The sequence below is a fragment of the Lycorma delicatula genome, chromosome 9 (genome assembly GCF_047948215.1).
Source record: "Lycorma delicatula isolate Av1 chromosome 9, ASM4794821v1, whole genome shotgun sequence".
NCBI classification, from domain to species: domain Eukaryota; kingdom Metazoa; phylum Arthropoda; class Insecta; order Hemiptera; family Fulgoridae; genus Lycorma; species Lycorma delicatula.
Genome location: NC_134463.1, coordinates 99,588,174 through 99,609,166, shown reverse-complemented (window position 1 = coordinate 99,609,166; position 20,993 = coordinate 99,588,174). Strand labels below are relative to the sequence as shown.

Sequence of the window (20,993 nt, the reverse complement as noted above, 5' to 3'; positions counted from 1 at the left end):
TACTCGGAAAATCACTCCTATCTTAGTTTACAAATTTTGCACGTGTTTTTCGTTTCGAAAAACACCGGGTATAGCAGTGAAAAAGAAGTATTATAAAAATAACCACATCATAAATAAACGATTTAATCTTATCATAAAGTTATCTGAACTAAGGCGGGTTCTTCTCGGCACCTACGTCTCCAATCTATTCTATTTCAAGTAAACTTTTGAGTGATCTATATTCCCCATTTCCTATTAGATCGTCTACTACGATTATATTTGTTCTCTTCCTAATTATTTTTTCTTCTCTTTCATTATTTTCTTCTCTTTGCACCTTTTATTGATGTTTCCAACCCTTTTTTTTCATCAGACCTCTTACGATGTTACCTCTCTCTTATTCTTATTAAATCTCTATTCTCGTTTACTTTCCTAACGTTTTCTGTCCATTTTTAAATAACTTTACCAAAATATTTTGTAAAATTTTTATAAAACTACGTTTCGATCAAGTCGTAAGAGTGAGAAAGGATTAATGTAGTTTTTAGATATATTGAAGTTATAATTTAGGAGGATAAGCATAATCCACGTAATTAGATTCCAGTTTTCTTAAAGAATAGATAGAATAATTACAAGGGATTAACTTAGCAGCAAAGGCGGATCCGTTCTAATCTTTGAATTATAAATTCGTTTGAAAAGTTGGAAACATATTCTACGACGCCGGTCTTAATCTTTGATCTAATTCTAAAAAAAAAGGTTGTCGATGTATGAAAGAAAGAGATTTTTTTTCTTTTCGAATAGCCCATTTAGAGGGCACGATTAATCAACTTTTTAGCCCGTGCCTCTTTCATTTTTCTAGAGTGGTGTTCTTTGTCTTCTTGAGTCCATTTTCTCCCTCTTCTATAAGTGAGTTTTTCCCTCTCCTAAAACTCGAATTCCTGTATTGTTTTTCTGAATGTCGCTCTGTCTTTTAAAATGTCTGAGTCTATTGAATCGTTTACTAGGTCATTGTCTATTTCATTAAGCCAGGTTACCTTATTCTTGTGAGTGTTTAGTAGGGTGAAGATCTGTTTTGTTAGTCTGATGTTATCCATTCTGTATATGTGTCCGTAGAATTGCAATCTTCTTTTCCTGATTACATCTGTTATTTTTTCTATTGGTTTGATTTCTTTTAATTTTATATATATTGTTTAATTTCAAATCAAAATAATCTAAGATTTTATATTCAATAAATTATTTATATTTGATAAACAAAAAATTTCAAAAATGTTTTAATATCAGAAACAAATAGAAAAACGCTTGTAAAAATCATATTTATGTTTCTTAAAAGTTTTATATTTTTTTATTTATTTAAAATGAAAAGTATAATTGAAATAGTTTTAATCGGTTTCCGTGGCCGAATAAGTAGCGTCTCGTCATTTCTTGTTGAGGTTAGGGTTCGAATCCCGGCCGGCATAGCATCTTTTCACACGCTACCGGTTTTCACCAAGCTAACGACCGTAGCTGTTGATGCCTATTCTTTCATAATAAAATCGGTTTAACAATCTCATCTTAACTGCTTACATCTTTTTAAACTGTAGATTATTTTTCTATTTTTGTAATAAAATAAAATGAGAAAATTCTCATACAAACATTTTACTAAATATTCATACGGATAAAGCAATGTAATTTGTCATACATATTAAGAAGAAAAAAAAACGTAGTGAGTATACATGAAATAATACATAAAAAGATATATGCTAAACAAAAATTTAGTTGAGTACAAAATAAAGGGCTTTGGATTTAAATAAAACTAAATTGCATTTGAAAACTGCCAATTTTTTTTTAATGCAAATATTTTGATTGTAAAAATAGAAATGAATAAAACATATAGCCAAGTCTTGATTTAGAAATAAAATTTTCATTATTATAACATATATGTTTTTATTTTTTGTGATAATTGACCGATGCTTAAATGCAATTTGTAATCTTTACGATATATAGCCAAAAAAACTACGCTTTATTATTAACGTTAATTTTTTTTCAAAAACAATGCTTGATATTATCACTTACGTGTCCTTTATTTGTAATTAAATCTTTTAAAACTAACACAATGTTAAATTAAAAAAAAAATCAAACAAAGAAAATAATTCATAATTCTAACTTCACAAAAAAGACTAATTTGTTTTTGTATTTAAGTTAAAAATAAGTTATTATTAATCTGATATTTTTACATGTATAAATTAAAAAAAAAAAAATAAATGATAAGAAAATTTAACAATGAAAGAGGGAACAAAAAAACCTACACACATATTATGCAGCATAATATTTATAATAATACAAAAAATAAAAAAATACATGTAAGTATAAAAATAAGTTATTATTCCATCTTGCTGATCATATGTCATAATATATAATGGATTAGTTACATATTTTAATATGCTACATATCCGGTTGTCAAAATTATTGTATTAATTCAATTCAATATTAACATTTGTTGTTTTTTTCTTCTAATGTTTACATTATGCAAATTAATCAGGATTATTATCGAATAATATATATTTAATCTCACATATGCATGTTACTGTAACAAATTCGTTTAATTAACATAATATAGATAACCGTTACGTTATCTTTTATAATAAAAAAAAAATACGGTGGTGGGTTAAACACTTAACATACATGAGCATATACGCGCACGCCCGAACACACACACAAAAAGAAAACCTTTATTTAACTCGGTGAGCGGGTTTATTTTTTTTTTTTTTAATAATCAAATTTCATGTATTGCTAGCTTCATTCTAGATAATATTCAAGACGCTTTCACTTTGAATATTATAATTGTGTGAACAATCTACAGTAGCGGTACCGTCTAAATAGATAAAGTTATGAAATAGATAACAGATTCAACTTGTATTGCTATTTAAGTTTAGTAGAGTTGTTTTTCCTGTTGGAAAAACTACATAGATTATAAGATGTAACCAGTTTTTTCAAAAGGACACTGAAGTTTTGTTACTGGATAAAAGTTAGGAGAGATATTATTAAAAGTTGATAATAGTATGTGCAATAGTTTACCGTCTTTTCACATCTTTACTGGTTATTTGATTTACACTATATTCTGAATGGATATATCGGTTTATTAAAATCTATATTTCTCCCCTGTCTAATTAAAATTAAGCATGTGCTTGTATAGTTGATAGAATATCGTATATATTGTATAGAGTAGATCTTTTATTATCTACTACTACATTTCAGTTTATATAATTAAAAACGGGTGAAAATAATATATTTTTAAAACAGCCATTCGACTTAATTCTGTCTAAATGTTCTGATAGCACAGAACCTTATTTTTAAAAATAAAAATCACAAGCAGATAATTCTCTGCACTTAAAATAAAAAAACGTATTATGATTGATATGAAATTTTGACCCGATAAAGTCGGTGGGAAATTTTTTCCCGGTTCATGATTTTAGTAAATATTCATAAAATACATTATAAATTGTAATTTTACTAATATATTTTCTTGCAGCTTCACCCGCGATATATTTATATAGAACTTTAAAAATTAGAAATAATGTTTTAGTAAATATATATAGGCTGCTGCTTTCAGATTTATCACCACTATTCACCACTTACCGGATGTGTTAATATTAAAAATGTGATTTTAAAATCAAATTTTTAATAACATCAGGAGGATATTGAAATTATTGTAGGGAGAGAACTAATTTTCAACCCACCATATTAAAGTTCTGGAGTTTCATCATTCTACTTTTTGAGGTTGCAGGGATTACATATTTTATTTATGTTATCTTTCAAATTCATATAGTCAATTTCAGGGTGATAATCAAAAAGATAATTTGAGATCTACCATATTTATCGAAGATTGAACTCTGTTAGGAGTCAGGTTTATACGTTTAAGTTTTTGGGAATGCTCTGGCTTAGACTCACGTTTCTACGTTCATAAATTCTAATACTACTAGAGTTCTTCCTATTTATGACCTCACCGATCTATGCATTATGAAAACATTAATATCAAATTAAAAGTTAAATCTATTCCTGTTTATGTTTATGGCTTACCCTGATGGAAACCTTCAGTATATAAAAATCTACAGAGTGCAACTTTGCTAGCGTAAGTATGAATTCTTGCTGGTCGCCACCAGATTAGACGATGACATTTAATTTAGTAAAACATATAATTGTTTTCTGAAGAAATCGATACCGATATCGGAATTCAATAATCCTCAAACCATTAAAACATTTTAATCTTGTTAAATATCGTCATTAAATCAATTTTATCATCAAACTAATTTTTTTTTTTACGTATATTATCGAAATAATACAAACTCATATTTATAGACGATGACATAAAATTTATTAAATCACATAACTGTCTGACGAGGTTGATACCGACAATGTCTGTCGATATTGAAGACATTAAAATTAGTATAAGAAGTTCTAAACTATTTATTAAAACTTTTTTTAAGATATGTAATAGTGAGATTAGTGAAATTTGACTTGGAGGTCATAAGAAAATTCCGTAAATTGCATGAGAAAAAAATCATAAAATTTTCCGAGAATTCCAAAATTTCGGGGGGTGATAAATTAAAGAAAATTGTAATATTTGGCTCAGTAGTTATCACGGATATCTAGAATGAACAAAAAAGACGTTGTCTGTTTATTCAGTAGTCCCGGGTTTGATGTCCGGTCGGGCATGGCATTTTTCATACGCTACAAAATTCCATTTCTATATCCCACGGACAAGTTTCAAACTTATATGGAGATATCATCAAACAAAAATAAAAAGTAAAGTGAAAAGACGAAGAGGAATTTATTTTATTCTAAAAAAATATATTTTAATCAGTTTATCAGTCCCACATATACGAGGTGTGTGAGAAAAGTAATGTGACTGACTTTTTACTTACCAAAATTTTTGTTATTTTCAAATTACAATATTATCCCCTTCAAAGTCGTTCCCTTGGGCAGCTATACACCGGCGCAGTCGTTGTTCCCACTCCTGGTAGAAGCGCTGGAAGGCCTCAACTGTTAGGGCTTTTGTCGGTCACAGTCTTTTGAATGTTCTTCAGAGTTCCAAAATGATGTCCTTTTTAAAACGTCGTTTTTCAGTTTCGGAAAAAGGAAAAAGTCACAAGGACTCAAATCAGGTGAATAGGGGGGTTGAGAAACCGTAGAAATGCGTTTTGAGGTCAAAAAGTCCCTGTTGGAAACGGCCGTGTGACACGGGGTATTATCATGATGAAGCATCCACTTGTCTGCAATGTCTGGTCTCACGCGAATCACTCTTTTCCTGAGCCTTTCAAGGACACCTTTGTAAAACACTTGGTTGACGGTTTGTCCTGGAGGAACAAATTCTTTATGCACGATACCCCTACTGTCAAAAAAGCAAATCAGCACGGTTTTGATCTTTGATTTGTTCATTCGATATTTTTTCGGTCGCGAATGTGACGGAGTGTGCCACTCTTCACTTTGCCGCTTTGTTTCAGGATCGTACTCAAATATCCAGGATTCATCACCTGTGATCACACGATTGAAGAATTCTTGGTCATTGTGAATCCTCTCAAGAAGATAGATCACCGTGCACGTTTCTTCGATTGTCCTGTTCCGTTGTGAGGTTTTTCGGCACCAATTTCGCACAAACCTTTCGCATGTCCAAATCGTCTGTCAAAATTTGATGTATGGTGAAAGCGTTTAAATTTAACTGTTCAATCATAATCCTTATTGTTAAACGATTGTCTGATCTCACGAGAACACTCACACGCTTAACGTTTTCGTCAGATTTTGAAGTTGAAGGTCTCCCTGACCGAGGTTGATCTTTAACTGTTCTCGGCCTTCGAAAAATGATTTATGCCCGCGGAAAACTTGTGGTCTTGATAATCAATGTTCCCCATAGGCCTGTTTCGACTTTTCAAAGGTGGCAGTTGTGGATTTCCCAAGTTTAACACAATACTTGATCGCACAACGTCACTCTAAATTCCGATGCTCCATTTTCGTAACACAACAAAAACGCAACTTCACTGATGGCGCTGTCAGAAATAATGTGTTGGCTGAACGGTGTTCAAAGGGATAAACAAACCGGTCTAGCATAGACCGGTTAACTCAGCGTTGCCAGATCGCTCGCAGTGTTACCAATTTCATTACTTTTCTGAACCACCTCGTATATAAGAATTACAAATTGTATAAGCGACAATCTTTTCTAATAAATCAAGTTTCAAACGGTGAAGATTTCATTTAAATCGGATCAGTACTTCTTTAAATATATTGTAACAAATATATAAATACACGAAAAAATAAATTTAAAGCATATGTGATAAGACTGTAAAACAAAACCTTTACATTACTAGAACAGATAAAGACAATTCAGGTTTATTATTATAAAAGTATTTGATTCTTTGACTAAACGCTGTTTAAATGTTCAGTAAGGAATTATATATTAGAGTGGTATATTTTTATTTTATTTTTTAATTCCATAGCTGAATAAAATCAGTGCATTTATAAATTACATCATAACAAAAAGGAAGGTATGAAATATATTACATTGCAGTATCATCTTTGAACTGTACTAGTATTTCTAATATCTGTGTAACTGAGATACAAGAATCACTAATCACAGTTGTTACTACTCAGAATATTGACGAAATTCATTATATATCCAACGCGGATAATTAAAATTAAGATTCACTTCCAGTCCTGCGTATCGGTGAGCTTTGGTATGCTAATATGCAATAATATATTTTGAACTGTGAAAAATGTTCTGGGAAACCACTGAAAATTCTTATTAAGCCCGGTTTTTTATTTGAAAATTGTCAGTCATTGTTGTAAGGGAGTTACATCAGGTTATTCCTGTCCTTACGCGTAAATGGAAGAACTATAAAAACCCTTAAATGAAGTAATAGGACATCTTGGGGTTGATAATCAAAAATATTTTCTGCAATGACAATAAGATTGAGAAAAATATTTAGTTTAAAATGTATATATATGTACTGTATAAGAAAATAGATTTTTTATTTATTTTATGTTCTTAAAATATATTAATTATTTTAGTGAATATCTTTTTCAATATATCTTTAATTTCCTTGGAAAATTACCGGGTAACTTTAGTGTCTACTATTATGTGATACTGAATTTCTTATGTATCCATAATTTACGGTGATTATTATTTTTTAAATAGTTATGTTTTTAATTATTTATATATTTTTTTTCGACACAGTTGTGATGATTATCGTTTTGTATTTACCATGATAATGTCATTTTTCTTCATAGGATCTTAATGGAAACGGTTAAATACGATTAAAATATCATTACATTTTGGCATTTATGCTCCATTTTCGTAACACAACAAAAACGCAACTTCACTGATGGCGCTGTCAGAAATAATGTGTTGACTAAATCGGTGAAATTAGTCTAGGACCAAGACAGTACTTTATTTTATCTAGACATTATTTTATCTTTATATAAACGTAAGTAATTTGTTAAATTATTTATTAAGAAATCCCATCCCAATTTTCCAGTTTTGTCAAAACATGCTTTATATTTTTTCCTAACAAATTACCTTCCCCTCAATATTAGTTTAGTATTTATTTGGGTAAAATTTTCTCTTTCAGATTTAATTGAAATAACCTTGAAAAACGCAGTTTAGATTATTCTTACTAGTACAGTATACATTTTTTAAAATAATCAAATTTATTTATTTGGTTTTACTTTTCTACCGTTGTTAATTTAGGGGTAATATCATATTGTTTTTAAATTTAATAGTTTTACATTTTTATTACTGACCTTTTGATAATTTTTATTAGTTTAATACTGTAGTGCCCGCCGGTATTTGTTATTCGCAATCGTACAGAAAAAATAATTATATAACAATAACGATTTATTATTGTTACTGATCCTTGTAGTTGTAGAATTCGTACATTTTATAAAGCCGTAATTTTTTAAAAATCAACATATCGTGTGTAGTTTACGGTGTTTATTTGTTTAATTTCAATGAACGTGTGAGAAGAAAAATCCAAGGATTTTTATTTTAAATCAATCTGTCAAGAAGTGGGAGTTTTTAAAGTTGTAACTATTGCGCATATATTATAATATAAATTTTAATTAAAACTTGATTAGTATTTTTACATTAATAGCCAATAAATCGGTCATGTGCTCTTCGTACCTAAGTAACTGTTAGTTTAAACAACTACATTTTCGTATTTACTAACAGATCATTGACCATTATTTAAGGAAATATCCTTCTAAATTAGAAAACGCGTTTAACAATTCAACATCCGATCAGAGAACATTGAATGTCATTCACAAGCGCTGTTACGTATAATCGTTCGGAGAACAGAACGTTTTGAAGTAAAAGAAAATGGGATTATTTAAGTTTACACGGAGAACTTCGAAAACGTCTTTATATATGTTCGTCTTACATTATACGGATTTAAAAAAAAACGTGGATTAACATCATTAATTTTTTTAATTTCCCGTCTAGATAGCGCTATAGCTCAAGAAGGGAACGTATGCTATCGGTCTTAATTGGGCATATGCAATTTTTACTGGATCTTGACATTTTGATTCCTAAGGAATCCAAAAAACCGGATAGAAATTTTCGTATAATTTTTTAAAACTATTTTCCAGTTGTTAATGTTCGTATATACGTGTGTTCAGTGTCAGCTCCCAAATCACCTTATTTCTCCAGAACTATTAGACCAGGTTTTGACCAAACTTGGTCAGATTACTTTTTTATATGGAACCTATTAAATTTTCAACTTAAAAGGTCAAGGGAGTGAGGCTGTAGAACAAGGTCACCCTTGGCATCTCGAGATTTCACCTAATTAAGTAATATTTTTCTTAAGCACTTTTTTAACGAATAAAAATAAAAATATTTGAAAAAACTTTTAAAAAATCGCATCTCCACCCCAAAAAATGCTGCTGTAGTCGTCTGCTACGTTGTGACGTCACAGGTGAGTGGTAGAATTAAATAAATGAATAATATTAAAAGTGTAAAAAAAATACATCGGTCTGGCCGGGTCTCCAACTCGATCGTCCGGATGACTCAGTACCTGGTGCATTAAGCCTTATGGTTACATCACTCTGCCGAACGTACAAGTGAAATTTGTAATATGTAAGCGGTGAAATTAATTTAATTAGTGTTAACCATCGTTGCTATTACCGCGACCACGAATTAAATAATATATGAGCGCGCGCCTTAGTTAGAATCATCGAGTTAAAATACGAAAATATATTTTTTTAAATAATTTAAATTAAGTCGTGTGTGTAAGCCGTACACACGGTTGTCAGCTTTATTTTATCAACGAATCCGCCATTACTCATTACAACGTCATCATAAATCAAATACAAAGCTAAACCTGTATCATTTAAAAATCACGTATTTAAAATTATTATCGGCGAATAGCAACATTGGACGGGCAATCATTCGTTTAATTTGCATTTCCGCTCGTTTTCTGCGGAATAAAAACTAAATTTAAGGATTTTACTAAACAGCCGATCTCCGTGGCGCGAGTGGTAGCGTCTCGGCCTTTCATCCGGAGGTCCCGGGTTTAAATCCCGGCCAGGCACCGCATTTTCACACACGCTACAAATCATTCATCTCATTCTCTGAAGCAATACCTAACGATGGTCCCGGAGGTAAAACAAAAAAAAAAAAAATGATTTCACCAAATAACATGGATCACCATGTTAATAAATGATACTAAAGAAAAATTGGAATTACATATTTTAATTGTGTTACGATTTTTTGAGTCTGATTTTTCGGTTAGGAATATTATTTAAACAAAGCGTAACATAAGTTTTGAATCGAATAGAAAAAAAATCAAGAGTGTAGATTTTTGTAGGTTTTACTTTAAGTAATCTTTTTTTGCTGTAGGATGAGGATCGCGTAGAAATTAATAAATAACTTTTTTAGAATAAATCTAACTTCCATAAAAGATAGATTAAATATAATAGGATTATATCTCGTTTACTTATTTATCTATAAGTAAAGAAAAATAATTTTATAGCTCAGCATTTTTAGTTTAACCAGAAAATCTACAACAAATGATTAATATAAATTTATTGAATTAATTTTTTAAATGTATATTCTATGTAAGATTGATTAATAAAAAATAAATAAGTAAACAAATAAAAATTATAATAAAAACCATCTAAGTAGTTAACCCTATTAGTGATTTGTATACAGACGTTTTGAATAAGCTATTTTTCAATTTAGTTTCAGCGTGTCCTATATGCGTGTTAGAATGAAAAATCTATTCTACCAGTAAAGGGCCATACAATGAGGATATTTATAGGTAACAAGTTGTGTTTTTATGGGCTGGACATTTTAACTAATATCCTACTAACCTCACAGGTCGTTGTGCAAGAAGAGGCCTAATAATGTAAGTCCATTAAAGATGTATACTTCACAGAGTAGGTATACCGGTACTAAATGTCACGTGTACCGTCCCTGGTATTAATCTTTGAAAATTTCCCTTCATTCCCTCTTGGCCCCCTCTTCTTTTATACGCTCTTTCCACTTGAATTTTATAATAAACGGTCATTTGTATCACTCCTTATCGGATAGATCATCCTATTGTCCATTGTCAATTCAATTGACATATATTATTGTGTTATATAATATAATACGTATATAGGTAGGTAGACTTGTGAGAGATTGATAAACGAGTCAAACATTAATTTTATTTACGTATAAACACCTGACGCCAATTTTAAAACCACTTCATCATTTAATAAAAAAAAAAAAAACGACAAGCATTCCTACTTCATCATTTTTAGATGTAAAAAAAATGTTATTGTTCAAATTAATGTATTTCCTCACAAAAAAATAAATAAATGCGGGCGCATAAGTTACGACTAGATTTTCCAACTCAAATATATTTAGGCCTACCATTCATTTAAAAATAGTTCACCGTGACTTATTTTTCTTCAGGTTTTTTATTCATCTGCTCACATTTTTGGTTTCTTTTCAATTTTCTTCTTCTTTACACTCTCCTCTACACGATCGCTGTTCTTTCTCATTTCCTTTATTTAACTCGTATTTTATTTCTGCTGTACCAGCACTCTTTTCTTCTTCAATGCTTTTTTTATTTTTAAACGATTTCATAACAATCTAAAAAATTATTAATATTAATTTATTAAAAATTAAATTGAAAATATTTTGTTTCGTAAAACAAAATATTTCTTTCGTTTAAATAATATTAAGTAAAACAGAATTTTCTGGAAACTCGTCCAACGTGTGCTTTATCAAATAACGTCTTCAATACTTTATAAAGAGTGATTCAGAAAGAATGTAACAAACTTCCAAAAGATGTTCTAATGGAAAAAATGAAGAAGAAATACAATAAACATAGGCTCGAAAAGGCTTCGTTAGCGAGTGTCGGCTGGAAAAAGGTTTCGCCCTGATTTCTGGGCCGTCGGTAAAATTAAGCTTACTGTAATTCTTGAGACTAAAATTAAGGGGTAAATTTGGTGATTTTTTTAGAAGTCTGACTTTTAAATTTGAAAATATAGATCCTAGAACTATATTTTTGGTAGTTTTTAGTACGGTCGAAAACCATACTATTTTATGTTAGGCGTAAATCGTTTAAATTTATTTTTTTAATGTATTATTTGAAATCTGTTCAACTAGTGAACAATAAGCAACCCCTCCCACAGCCTAATGAGATGAGAATGGTATGTATGACATGTAAACGAGATGTGTAGTTTTGTACAGATTGAGGTCGAACATTCCGGAGACGTATAGTTAATTGAACACTAACCACCAAAGTAAACGGGTATCAATTGTGTAGATTCATATCCGTATAAAAATTAAGTTTTACTTGGATTCGTACTTCAGAACCTTCCATTTTGAAAATCAGTTGTTCTGATTTGTTATTTTACCTCTAGCCCGATGAGTAATAAACACGTAAAAGTTTTAAATAAAACTTGTAGAAAATCTGATTTTCTTCGTTCAAGTCCAAGTAAAGGTAGTTAATTTTATACGGATTGGAATACTAGATCGTGGATACCGGTGTTCTTTGATAGTTGGGTTTCAATTAACCACAAATCTCAGGAATGGTCGAACTCGAGACTGTACAAGACTACACTTCATTTACGCTCATACATATCATCCTCTGAAGTAATACCTGAACGGTAATTCCCAAAGGCTAAATAGGAAAAGAAAGAAAATCTGATTTAGAGTAAAGTGACATGAATAAAGTCCATAGAAACTTAATACAACCGTAAGGACTTGCAAGTTTATTAAAAATATAACCTATTGAAATGTGAAAGATTTAAACTAGGTGGTAAACGAAACAAAATTTCAATATTATAAAAACAAAAAATAATATACTCTATTTTAGATAAAAAATCAAAATCAAAATAAATATAAAATTATTAGATTATAAAAGAATTATTAGACTATCTACATTCCAAAGTTCTCATCGCAAATAAATGGTCCCAATATTTTGTTGCTATAATACTGCACAAACGTTTACGTAGAACATGTCTTGGTATTCAGTTTCGATAGTCCAGTATCAACTTCCGGGACTCTATTGTGATTGATTTTTTAAATAATAGTTCCATATCCAGTAAATCTAAATCACCAGCTAGTTATAATTTGTCACATTTTGTTTTTAAAAAACTTAGAAAGTTTTACGTTTCTATTTAGTTTTGTAAACTGTAGTCAAAATAAGTTTCATAAATTTGACCAATTCACACATAGTTGCTGGTTGACAATTCACTGGCAACCTATATAAAATGGTACCTAAAATCCTATTGGTTGTACAAAGGCTCAGGAATAGGATTTGTGAGCAATATATATATATATATAAAATTTTTAAGGATTTAAAATATTAAATTGCATTATACAATTATAAATGGGGAAAAATAAATATATTAACTTACAGAAAAATTCATTTCTACTTCCTTGTACGAAGTAAAGGAAGTATTGTGATCGTAAAAAATTTCGGTTTTCAGATTTCATCGAAAATATCCATTTTGACCACCCTGAATCCATTTTGCCTAGTTTCGGTGTGACGTCTGTGCGTACGTATGTATGTATATCGCATAACTCAAAAAACGATTAGCCGTAGGATGTTGAAATTTTGGATTTAGAACTGTTGTAAGATCCAGTTGTGCACCTCCCCTTTTGATTGCAATCGACTGAAACAAAAGTGTGCAAAAACGCCCAAAGTCCCAAAAAATTGGATTTTGGACTTTTTCTTAATTGCAGTCATAAGCCCTCATTGAAATCTTTTCAACCATGTATTATAAGCGGTACTTATTTTCATTGGTTCCAGAGTTATAGCCAAATAAAATTTTAATTAATATAATAATTGGATCATAAAAGAGGTAGCAGATAGGTGTAGGTACGGTTCGAATAAGACTTCATCTCCTTTTTCTTTTTTTTTTTAAATTAAATATATTGATTTATTAATAATTATGAACCTCTGATTGTAAACTAATTTTTACGATAAATAAATTAAAAAGAAGATATTGTGTAAAAGAAGCAATCTGTGGTTACTACAGTTATGGGATATGAGTTATGAATTATAGGGGTTGTGAACATTCACATACCAATATATATACATATAATTCACAGGTGTCTTTTGCTTCACGTCAGGCCGTTTAACACTGTTTATTTAGTTACAGAAACCAATATTTTCATCCGACATGAATAAATTATGTGAATTTATTATAACCTCTAAAACACAAGTCAAATATTAAAAAAAACAGCATAAAATATTCTAATTCTGTAATTCTAAAAAATAATTTACTCCCCCATCGAAACATTTGATGACATAAAGGTCGTCGGTAAGACTGACAGTACAAAAAAAAATTAAAAACAATATATCATCCTGATCTCAGCAATTATACGCAATGAGATACTTTCAAATAAATACATCATTTTAAAAAAAAACCGTTGAATCCATTTTAACTGCGTCATGTTAGACTTAACTAAAATAAAATTATTACAAATATATCCTCCTGAGAATACTGTGTTTTTTTCCTTTCAATAACGGAAAAATATGCTTCTTTGCAACGTACGAGTTAATACTGTAGATTACTTTAATACAATGTTAAATTCTATTTGTTTTAATACAGGTTACGTATGTATATATATTTTTTTATTTTAAACTTGATCTATCAGTACTTTAAATCACAATCGTGTTTTAAGTTGGCTATAAACAATGGAGCTTGTCTCGTTTGAATGTAGGCCTACGTACTAAGCAAAGGGTGGGACGCGTAGATGATCGACAGAATGATTAGATACATTTGTCAGTGATTTTAACTTCATACAAGTCTTCTAATGTTAGGTTATATAGTTAAACACGGTCTACAGTTTCTTTTTCTTTTTTTTGTATTATTACTTTATATTATACTACTAATAGTGCAGAGGTTTGGGATAACTAACATTAATAATCCTCAATTTAATACAATAAGAAATTATATTATGATAATTTAATACTATTTTTAAAAATATACTCCGTAAATCAATTTTCATACGACATAAATAAATGAAAATATGTGCGTACATATGAATGTATTTATACACATATATTTTATATGAAACGTACTACAAAAAACCGGTCAAGAAATTAAACAAAAATTTACAAATCATTAATTCGCGTCGCCTTCAAAAAGCTGAAATAAAAAAAAACTTTTTAAAATATACGATAAGTTATCTCTAAAATAAAGACGTTCACCATAAAAAAATTTATTTTGAAAACTTTATAATTATTTTTTCATTTCTCTTTATACATTTTATTTATTTCTAACTACATACCTTATACTGCTTCTCTATATAATCGCCACATGAATTAAGACAATTATCGTAACGATACACCAGCTTCAATATTCCCCCGTCGTATTCTTCTGCCGCCAGTCAATTTAGCCACTGATTAAAAACATTTTTAAGTTATAGACAAACGGGAATTGCTTACTGCTAAAAAATTCTTTCAATTTCCCGAGCAAATGGTGATCAGAAGGAGCTAACTCCGAACTATATGGTGGGTGATCAAAAAATTATATATCCAAATGTTCTCAGTAAATTACGTGTCGAACCAGCAACATGTGAAAGTGCATTATCGTGCAGCAGGACGACGGTGCCGGTCACCCGCCCAAGTCGCCGATTTTGAATGGCGAGCCGTAACTTACGTAGACTTTTGCAGTAGGCTTCTGTATTTATAGTCGTTCCACGTGTCATAAAATCAATCAGCAGTATGCTGAACCGATCGCAAAAGACTGTGGCCATCAGTTTGCATCCAAATGTGGCTTGACCTTTTTCGGTCTAGTCGGTGATTGAGGATGACGCCATTCACTTGACTGCCGTTTTCTCTCTGACGTGTAATACGAAATCCATGTTTCATCGCCGATAACAGTTGAATTAAGGAACTCATCACCTTTATCTGTGTAGCGCATCAAAATTTCCAAAGCAGATCCCGTTCGGATTTTTTTGTTACATTCCGTTAAGACGTGCGGCGCCCGACGCACAAACCTTTCTGAAGCCTGAGTGGTCACGAACAATGCGACCGATAACAGCTCTCGAAACATCAGGAAAAAGAGGGGCCAGGTCGGAAATAGTTGACTACGACCTTTTCTGATTTCATCATCGACGCGTTTCAGCAAGACCTCGGTGATTATTTATCGAGGCCTCCCCGAACGTTCTTAATCATGCACATTCATTCTGTAATTCCTAAACTTTCTACACCATTTTCGGAAGTCTCATTCATTACATTATCACCGTACACAGCAACCAACAGCCTTTGAATTTCAGCCGACTTATAGTTTTGACGGTTTAAAAAACGTATGACTCCAAGTATTTCAAAGTCGGTGGCCACATCGATTTTCCTGTTCATTTAAAATGAAATAACTCGCAGGTAATCAAAGATACTATAACGTTACAACATACAGACAACAATGCAGTGTGTACATTACTAGCATGTCCATGAACGAAACAGGTTCGTCAACCGTATGGAGAAAAATTTCTCAGAGGTCTTTGCTTTAGAGATATCCCTCGTATACGCTACGGTAAATTTGATTAATCGCTTCCAATATTGGAGAATTTAATAAATACTAGCTGCAAGACGTGCCTAGGGCACGCCTCCGCAGTTAGGCTCTCCGGGCCGATTGCCCTGGCGTGCGGTATCTCGTAATGGGATTATTAGGTGTCCAAAATTGATTACCTCTTGTATTATATATTTTTTTTTTTTTTTGAATGATGAAAATTGATGTCACGAAAGGTAAATTAGAAATTTAACTCTAGAAATGAATTTATGACATTCATCACGCATAAGAAAAAATGAGAAAAAACCATCTAATATTTAATTTGAAGCTGTGACTTTTGATAATCTTACGTATCACCATCAAAGCTTGTTTTCAAATCCATTCTGATATACCATCCTGAAATTATTTTTTTACCTTTTAGTGCGTTTAATAAGAGTGGTGTTTTAAATTTTTTTTACGTATTTTTTATTTTATACTTTTTAGAGCATTTAATAGCAAGCCCTTTTTTATATATTTTTTAATCTTCGTAAATTTATAGTTTACAGCTGCGCTAGAGCACAGGTTTGACCGTATTTAGCAAAAGATTGGATCGGTACGTTTTACGGTGGGCGAGTGCAATCAAAACGATTTAATTTCCGGATAACCAACATCCGGTCGATCAAGAGTACCCGATGTGCTAAACACTTAGCGCTTGACCTGATGCTGCATAGCCGTTTGAATCGTGGTAATCGGACGAGCGGTTGCCGAGATACGGTGGCACCCTATTTCCTCCCCACCCTACCACCCTGAACCAGACCCCAAATAAATCAAGAACACGGTTCCGGGAGGTGCCTTTGCCTCTAGTCGCCAGACGAGGGAAATGCCAGGCCCGGCTAAACCGTTCCCGGCCACCATCACCCAGCAACCGTGACTTGGTCCTTTATACTTCGCCTCTAACGGGGACACCCCCGGAGGGACGGCCCCGCCGGGACTCAGTCTTTTAGTTCAGAGGCTCGAGAGTCCTCGCACTTCATCACCACCGTCCACCCGTGCAAGCACGGGCGAACGGCAGATCCGTACGTAACTGTCCCTCACCCCCTCGCTTCGCGATATTTCATTTGCAGTATTCCTGACACAAACCTCGTCGCAGTGTCGGACTCCATCGTACTGCGTAACATCGTTCCAACGATGGTCCCCACCTCGAGATGCCCAGTTACGGCAGTACAGTCGCGGCGTTCCTCGTCCCACCGTGGGCCCTGGAATATCACGTGTTCCGGTGTGTCTAACTCCCGACAGTAGGAGCAGAAGGAGTCTTCAGCTCTACTTCGTCTACACAGGTACGAACGAAAAACCCCATGGCCGGTCAGGAATTGTGTCAGCCAGAATCCCAGTTCGCCAAACTTCCTCTCCGCCCACGGCTCAATGTGCACGATGCGGCCACCTGATAATCAAATTTGCCTTAACATATATATTCTTTACTTTTTAATGGGGTTTCTTTAAAAAGAGGTTTTATTTTTTGAATGTGTATTTTATATTTTTTAGTGCTATTTAAAATATGAATATGCCTGCAAAAAAGCCGCTGCCGTATGAGAAATCTATTCATTGAAATCACTAAGACGAGATAGCTGTGCTTTGATGAAATAAGAAACAGAATGGAAAGTAATATTGATATGATTTCTAATCAACGGAAAAATAACCCGTTTTGGAAAGTGGTAAAAATACCTATTTTTATTATTTTTGCCTGGCAAACTAATCTTAATCTTTCTAGTGAATACTTTTAAACAGAGTGACGTCAGTAGTTTTCTTATATGCAAAAAAATTGTTTTTTGCGTGATTAATTCACTATGTAAGGTCGAAGCTTGTATACGGGAATAATACTTGAAATGAAAATTTTGTAGCGTATGAAAAAGGAGACGCCTGATCGGGACCTCCGGATGAATGGATGATACGCTACCACTCTGCAACGGAGACCAGTAGTTTAATTTTCATTACGCTATAAAAATGTAATACTAATCGTTGAAGAAGACCAAACAAAAAATATATATTTTTACAAAATTTTGAATTAGTTTCCCGCCAGCGAGTTTTTGAATATTTGTAGATAAATAAAATTAACCCACCGGGTTGGTGTAGTGGTGAACGCGTCTTCCCAAATCAACTGATTTGGAAGTCGAGAGTTCCAGCTTTCAAATCCCAGTAACGCCAGTTATTTTTACACGGATTTGAATTATAGATCGTGGATACCGGTGGGAATGGTGGAATTGAGAATGTACAAGACTACCCTTCATTTACACTCATACATATCATCCTTATTCATCCTCTGAAGTATTATTACCTGAACGGTACTTACCGGAGGCTAAACAGGAAAAAGAAAAGATGATAAATAAAATTATTCGTTATTTAATTAATTGAGATAATCCCGTACCGAAATTATTTTGAACTTTAATTTGTAAAATTGTATAATTTAAAAACAAAAAAACGGTTTTTCAGGATATGGCATACTAAAACAACTGTTAAAAATTAAAAACTTCTTTTATATAATACAAAATATAATTACAGTATTTGAATTGATATACAGTGATATGATGGCCAAAAATGTTATTTATCTTTTAATTTTGCGTTAAATAAATCGTTATATTTTGACTTTTTCAAAATTTCGTACTCTTTTGACTAGTATTAATCGAATAAAATAATCGTATATAAAGAAAACCCCAAAAAATAAATTTTAAATTAACACAATAAATAATTTGAAAAAAAAAAATTATAGGTCATCAACTACGGTAGAATTGGTGCAAAAGAATTATTGTTTATGTTTGCAAATACAATGTCGTTTAAGTGATATTTCACTTAAGTAATAGTGAAAATATAAAATTAAGAAAAAGTAATTATTAACACCGATTAATTATCGAAAATTAAAACTCTAATCGACTTAAAAGAAAATTGCATATTGATCGAATTGAAAATCTTTTTTTTTATAAAGAATAATTTTCAAAGAACCCTCGAAAAAATAAAAACATTTGATCATATTTTAAAAAGAAAACAAGAAATATTAAGTTTAAGGAACTGTACTGGTTGCTGCAGTTGTTGAAACATGGTCCTATATATTTTATGGAATACAAATAATCAAAATATAAATATAATTTACTAATAATAATAATAATAATAATAAAGTATTTATTCGTCACATACATCAATTTAAAAAAAGTTCATTCCTTAACGAAAATATGTTTTTCTACGGCAGTATTTAGTTACGCGGTTGGAACCTGTATCATAACGAGGATCATTATGAAACAGATTTTCCTTATGATAAGGTGTTCAACCAATCAAAAGCCTACTCTTTTCAACCACTGACCGGTCAGAAGCGGGTATTTTTTAATATATCAGCTGCACTTTTACTTTCATTTTAATCCAATTTAGTAGTTAACAAGCAGACCGACTCCATGGTGCGTGTGGTATCGTCTCGGCCTTTCTTCTGAAGGTCGCGGGTTCGAATCCCGGTCGGCCAGGCATGGAATTTTCACACGCTACCAAATTGTCATTTCATCTCATCCTCTGAACCAATACCTAACGTTGATCGCGGATGCTAAAAAAAAAAGTAATTAAGGAGCAAAAGTTAATTTGAAAGTACATCAATATGTAACTAAGTTTCTATATTACACTGTTTATCCTTTTGTTAATTACGTCGGATTCTGAGGAAGAAATGTCTTCAACACGGATCGATATTAAAGAAAAGGCAGAACTTATGAATAATAACCTATCGACACAGAAATATATTCTTTAAATAAAATGTTTTAAAGATTTAAAAACATTTTACTAAACAATGTATTCTATCATCGATTGAAAATAAATAATCCCATATTTTCTCAGCCGTTGAAAAAATAAGATATGTAATTCTCTATAATGGCCATTAATGCCATTTAAGTTTACTACATTGCGAAGGCTCGTGTGTAACTTCTTTGCACTCGCATCAATGGCCATCATTATAGGCACCATGTGCATTAATGGCTCATCATTTTAAAACTCGATTTTATTCAGTATTTTTGAACGATCCCTTAATAATTTGAATTCTTCCATACAGTTATATTTCCAATAGAACTGCATATGCTAGATCACAGATGATTGGCTTAATTTCACTGACCATATCTTTAAGCGTAATATTTCGTAGAAATTAAGTCTTTTTTAGATTTTATTGTACTTAAAGTAAAATAATCAAGTTAGTACTGAAATTATGAAAGAATGTCTTAAGTTATAAATGTTTTTAATGTTGTAAAGCAAACGTTTTTAAAAAAATTTATTTTTATAACTTTTGTTAAATGTTATCTTTATTTAGTAGCCATTTAAAATATTCTTAAAATTTAGAAACTAATAAATATAAAATTGTATAACGTTCAACCATTCATACTTCTTTTTTTATCACATCAAACGTAAAAATTGATGTAATATTTTCCAGCAGTTTTCTTTCCACACTACCGCTATCATCGAGAAATTATAGCGTTTTTCCTTTCATCCGGAAGGTTTTGCGTTCAAATACTGGTCAGGCTTTGGAATTTTTTATACACAATAAAATTCATCAATGGTAAAGTAACTGTAATTGGGCGTAAATCAGTTGTATTTAGAATATATATATATATATATATATTTAGAATAAATAATACGATATTATAATAATAAGAAAAATACTAATATAACAAAAATATTACAGACAAGTAAATGTAATAGCAAAAAATAAATAACAAAAATCACATTCTTATTAAATCTTTATCGCTAGTAAAGTTTTGACAGAAATATGTTATTGTATGGAATTAATGTAAAGGTTAAATCTGATCGGTTAGACCACCAAGAATAATGTATAAAAATATTCATTCTAATGTCTGAAACAAGTTAAAAGTTATATTGATAAATATTAAAAGATAGTATAATGTATTCCTGTTACGCTGTTCACTGGGTCTTTCTGAATTGACATGGTGGCAACTGGATTTTGGCTGCCGTTTTAACCGAACGAGAAAAGCATTTTAGTCAACAAACTTAATCGAATGATTCAACCGTTCATGCGTAATATAAAAAAA

At 31.3% G+C, this 20,993-nt stretch overlaps 1 protein-coding gene across 1 annotated transcript in view; it reads left to right on the top strand.

Annotated features, from left to right (window-relative positions):
* Dfd (homeotic protein deformed) overlaps positions 1 to 20,993 on the top strand; it is a 119,767-nt gene that overhangs the window by 34,254 nt on the left and 64,520 nt on the right. The window lies entirely within an intron of this gene.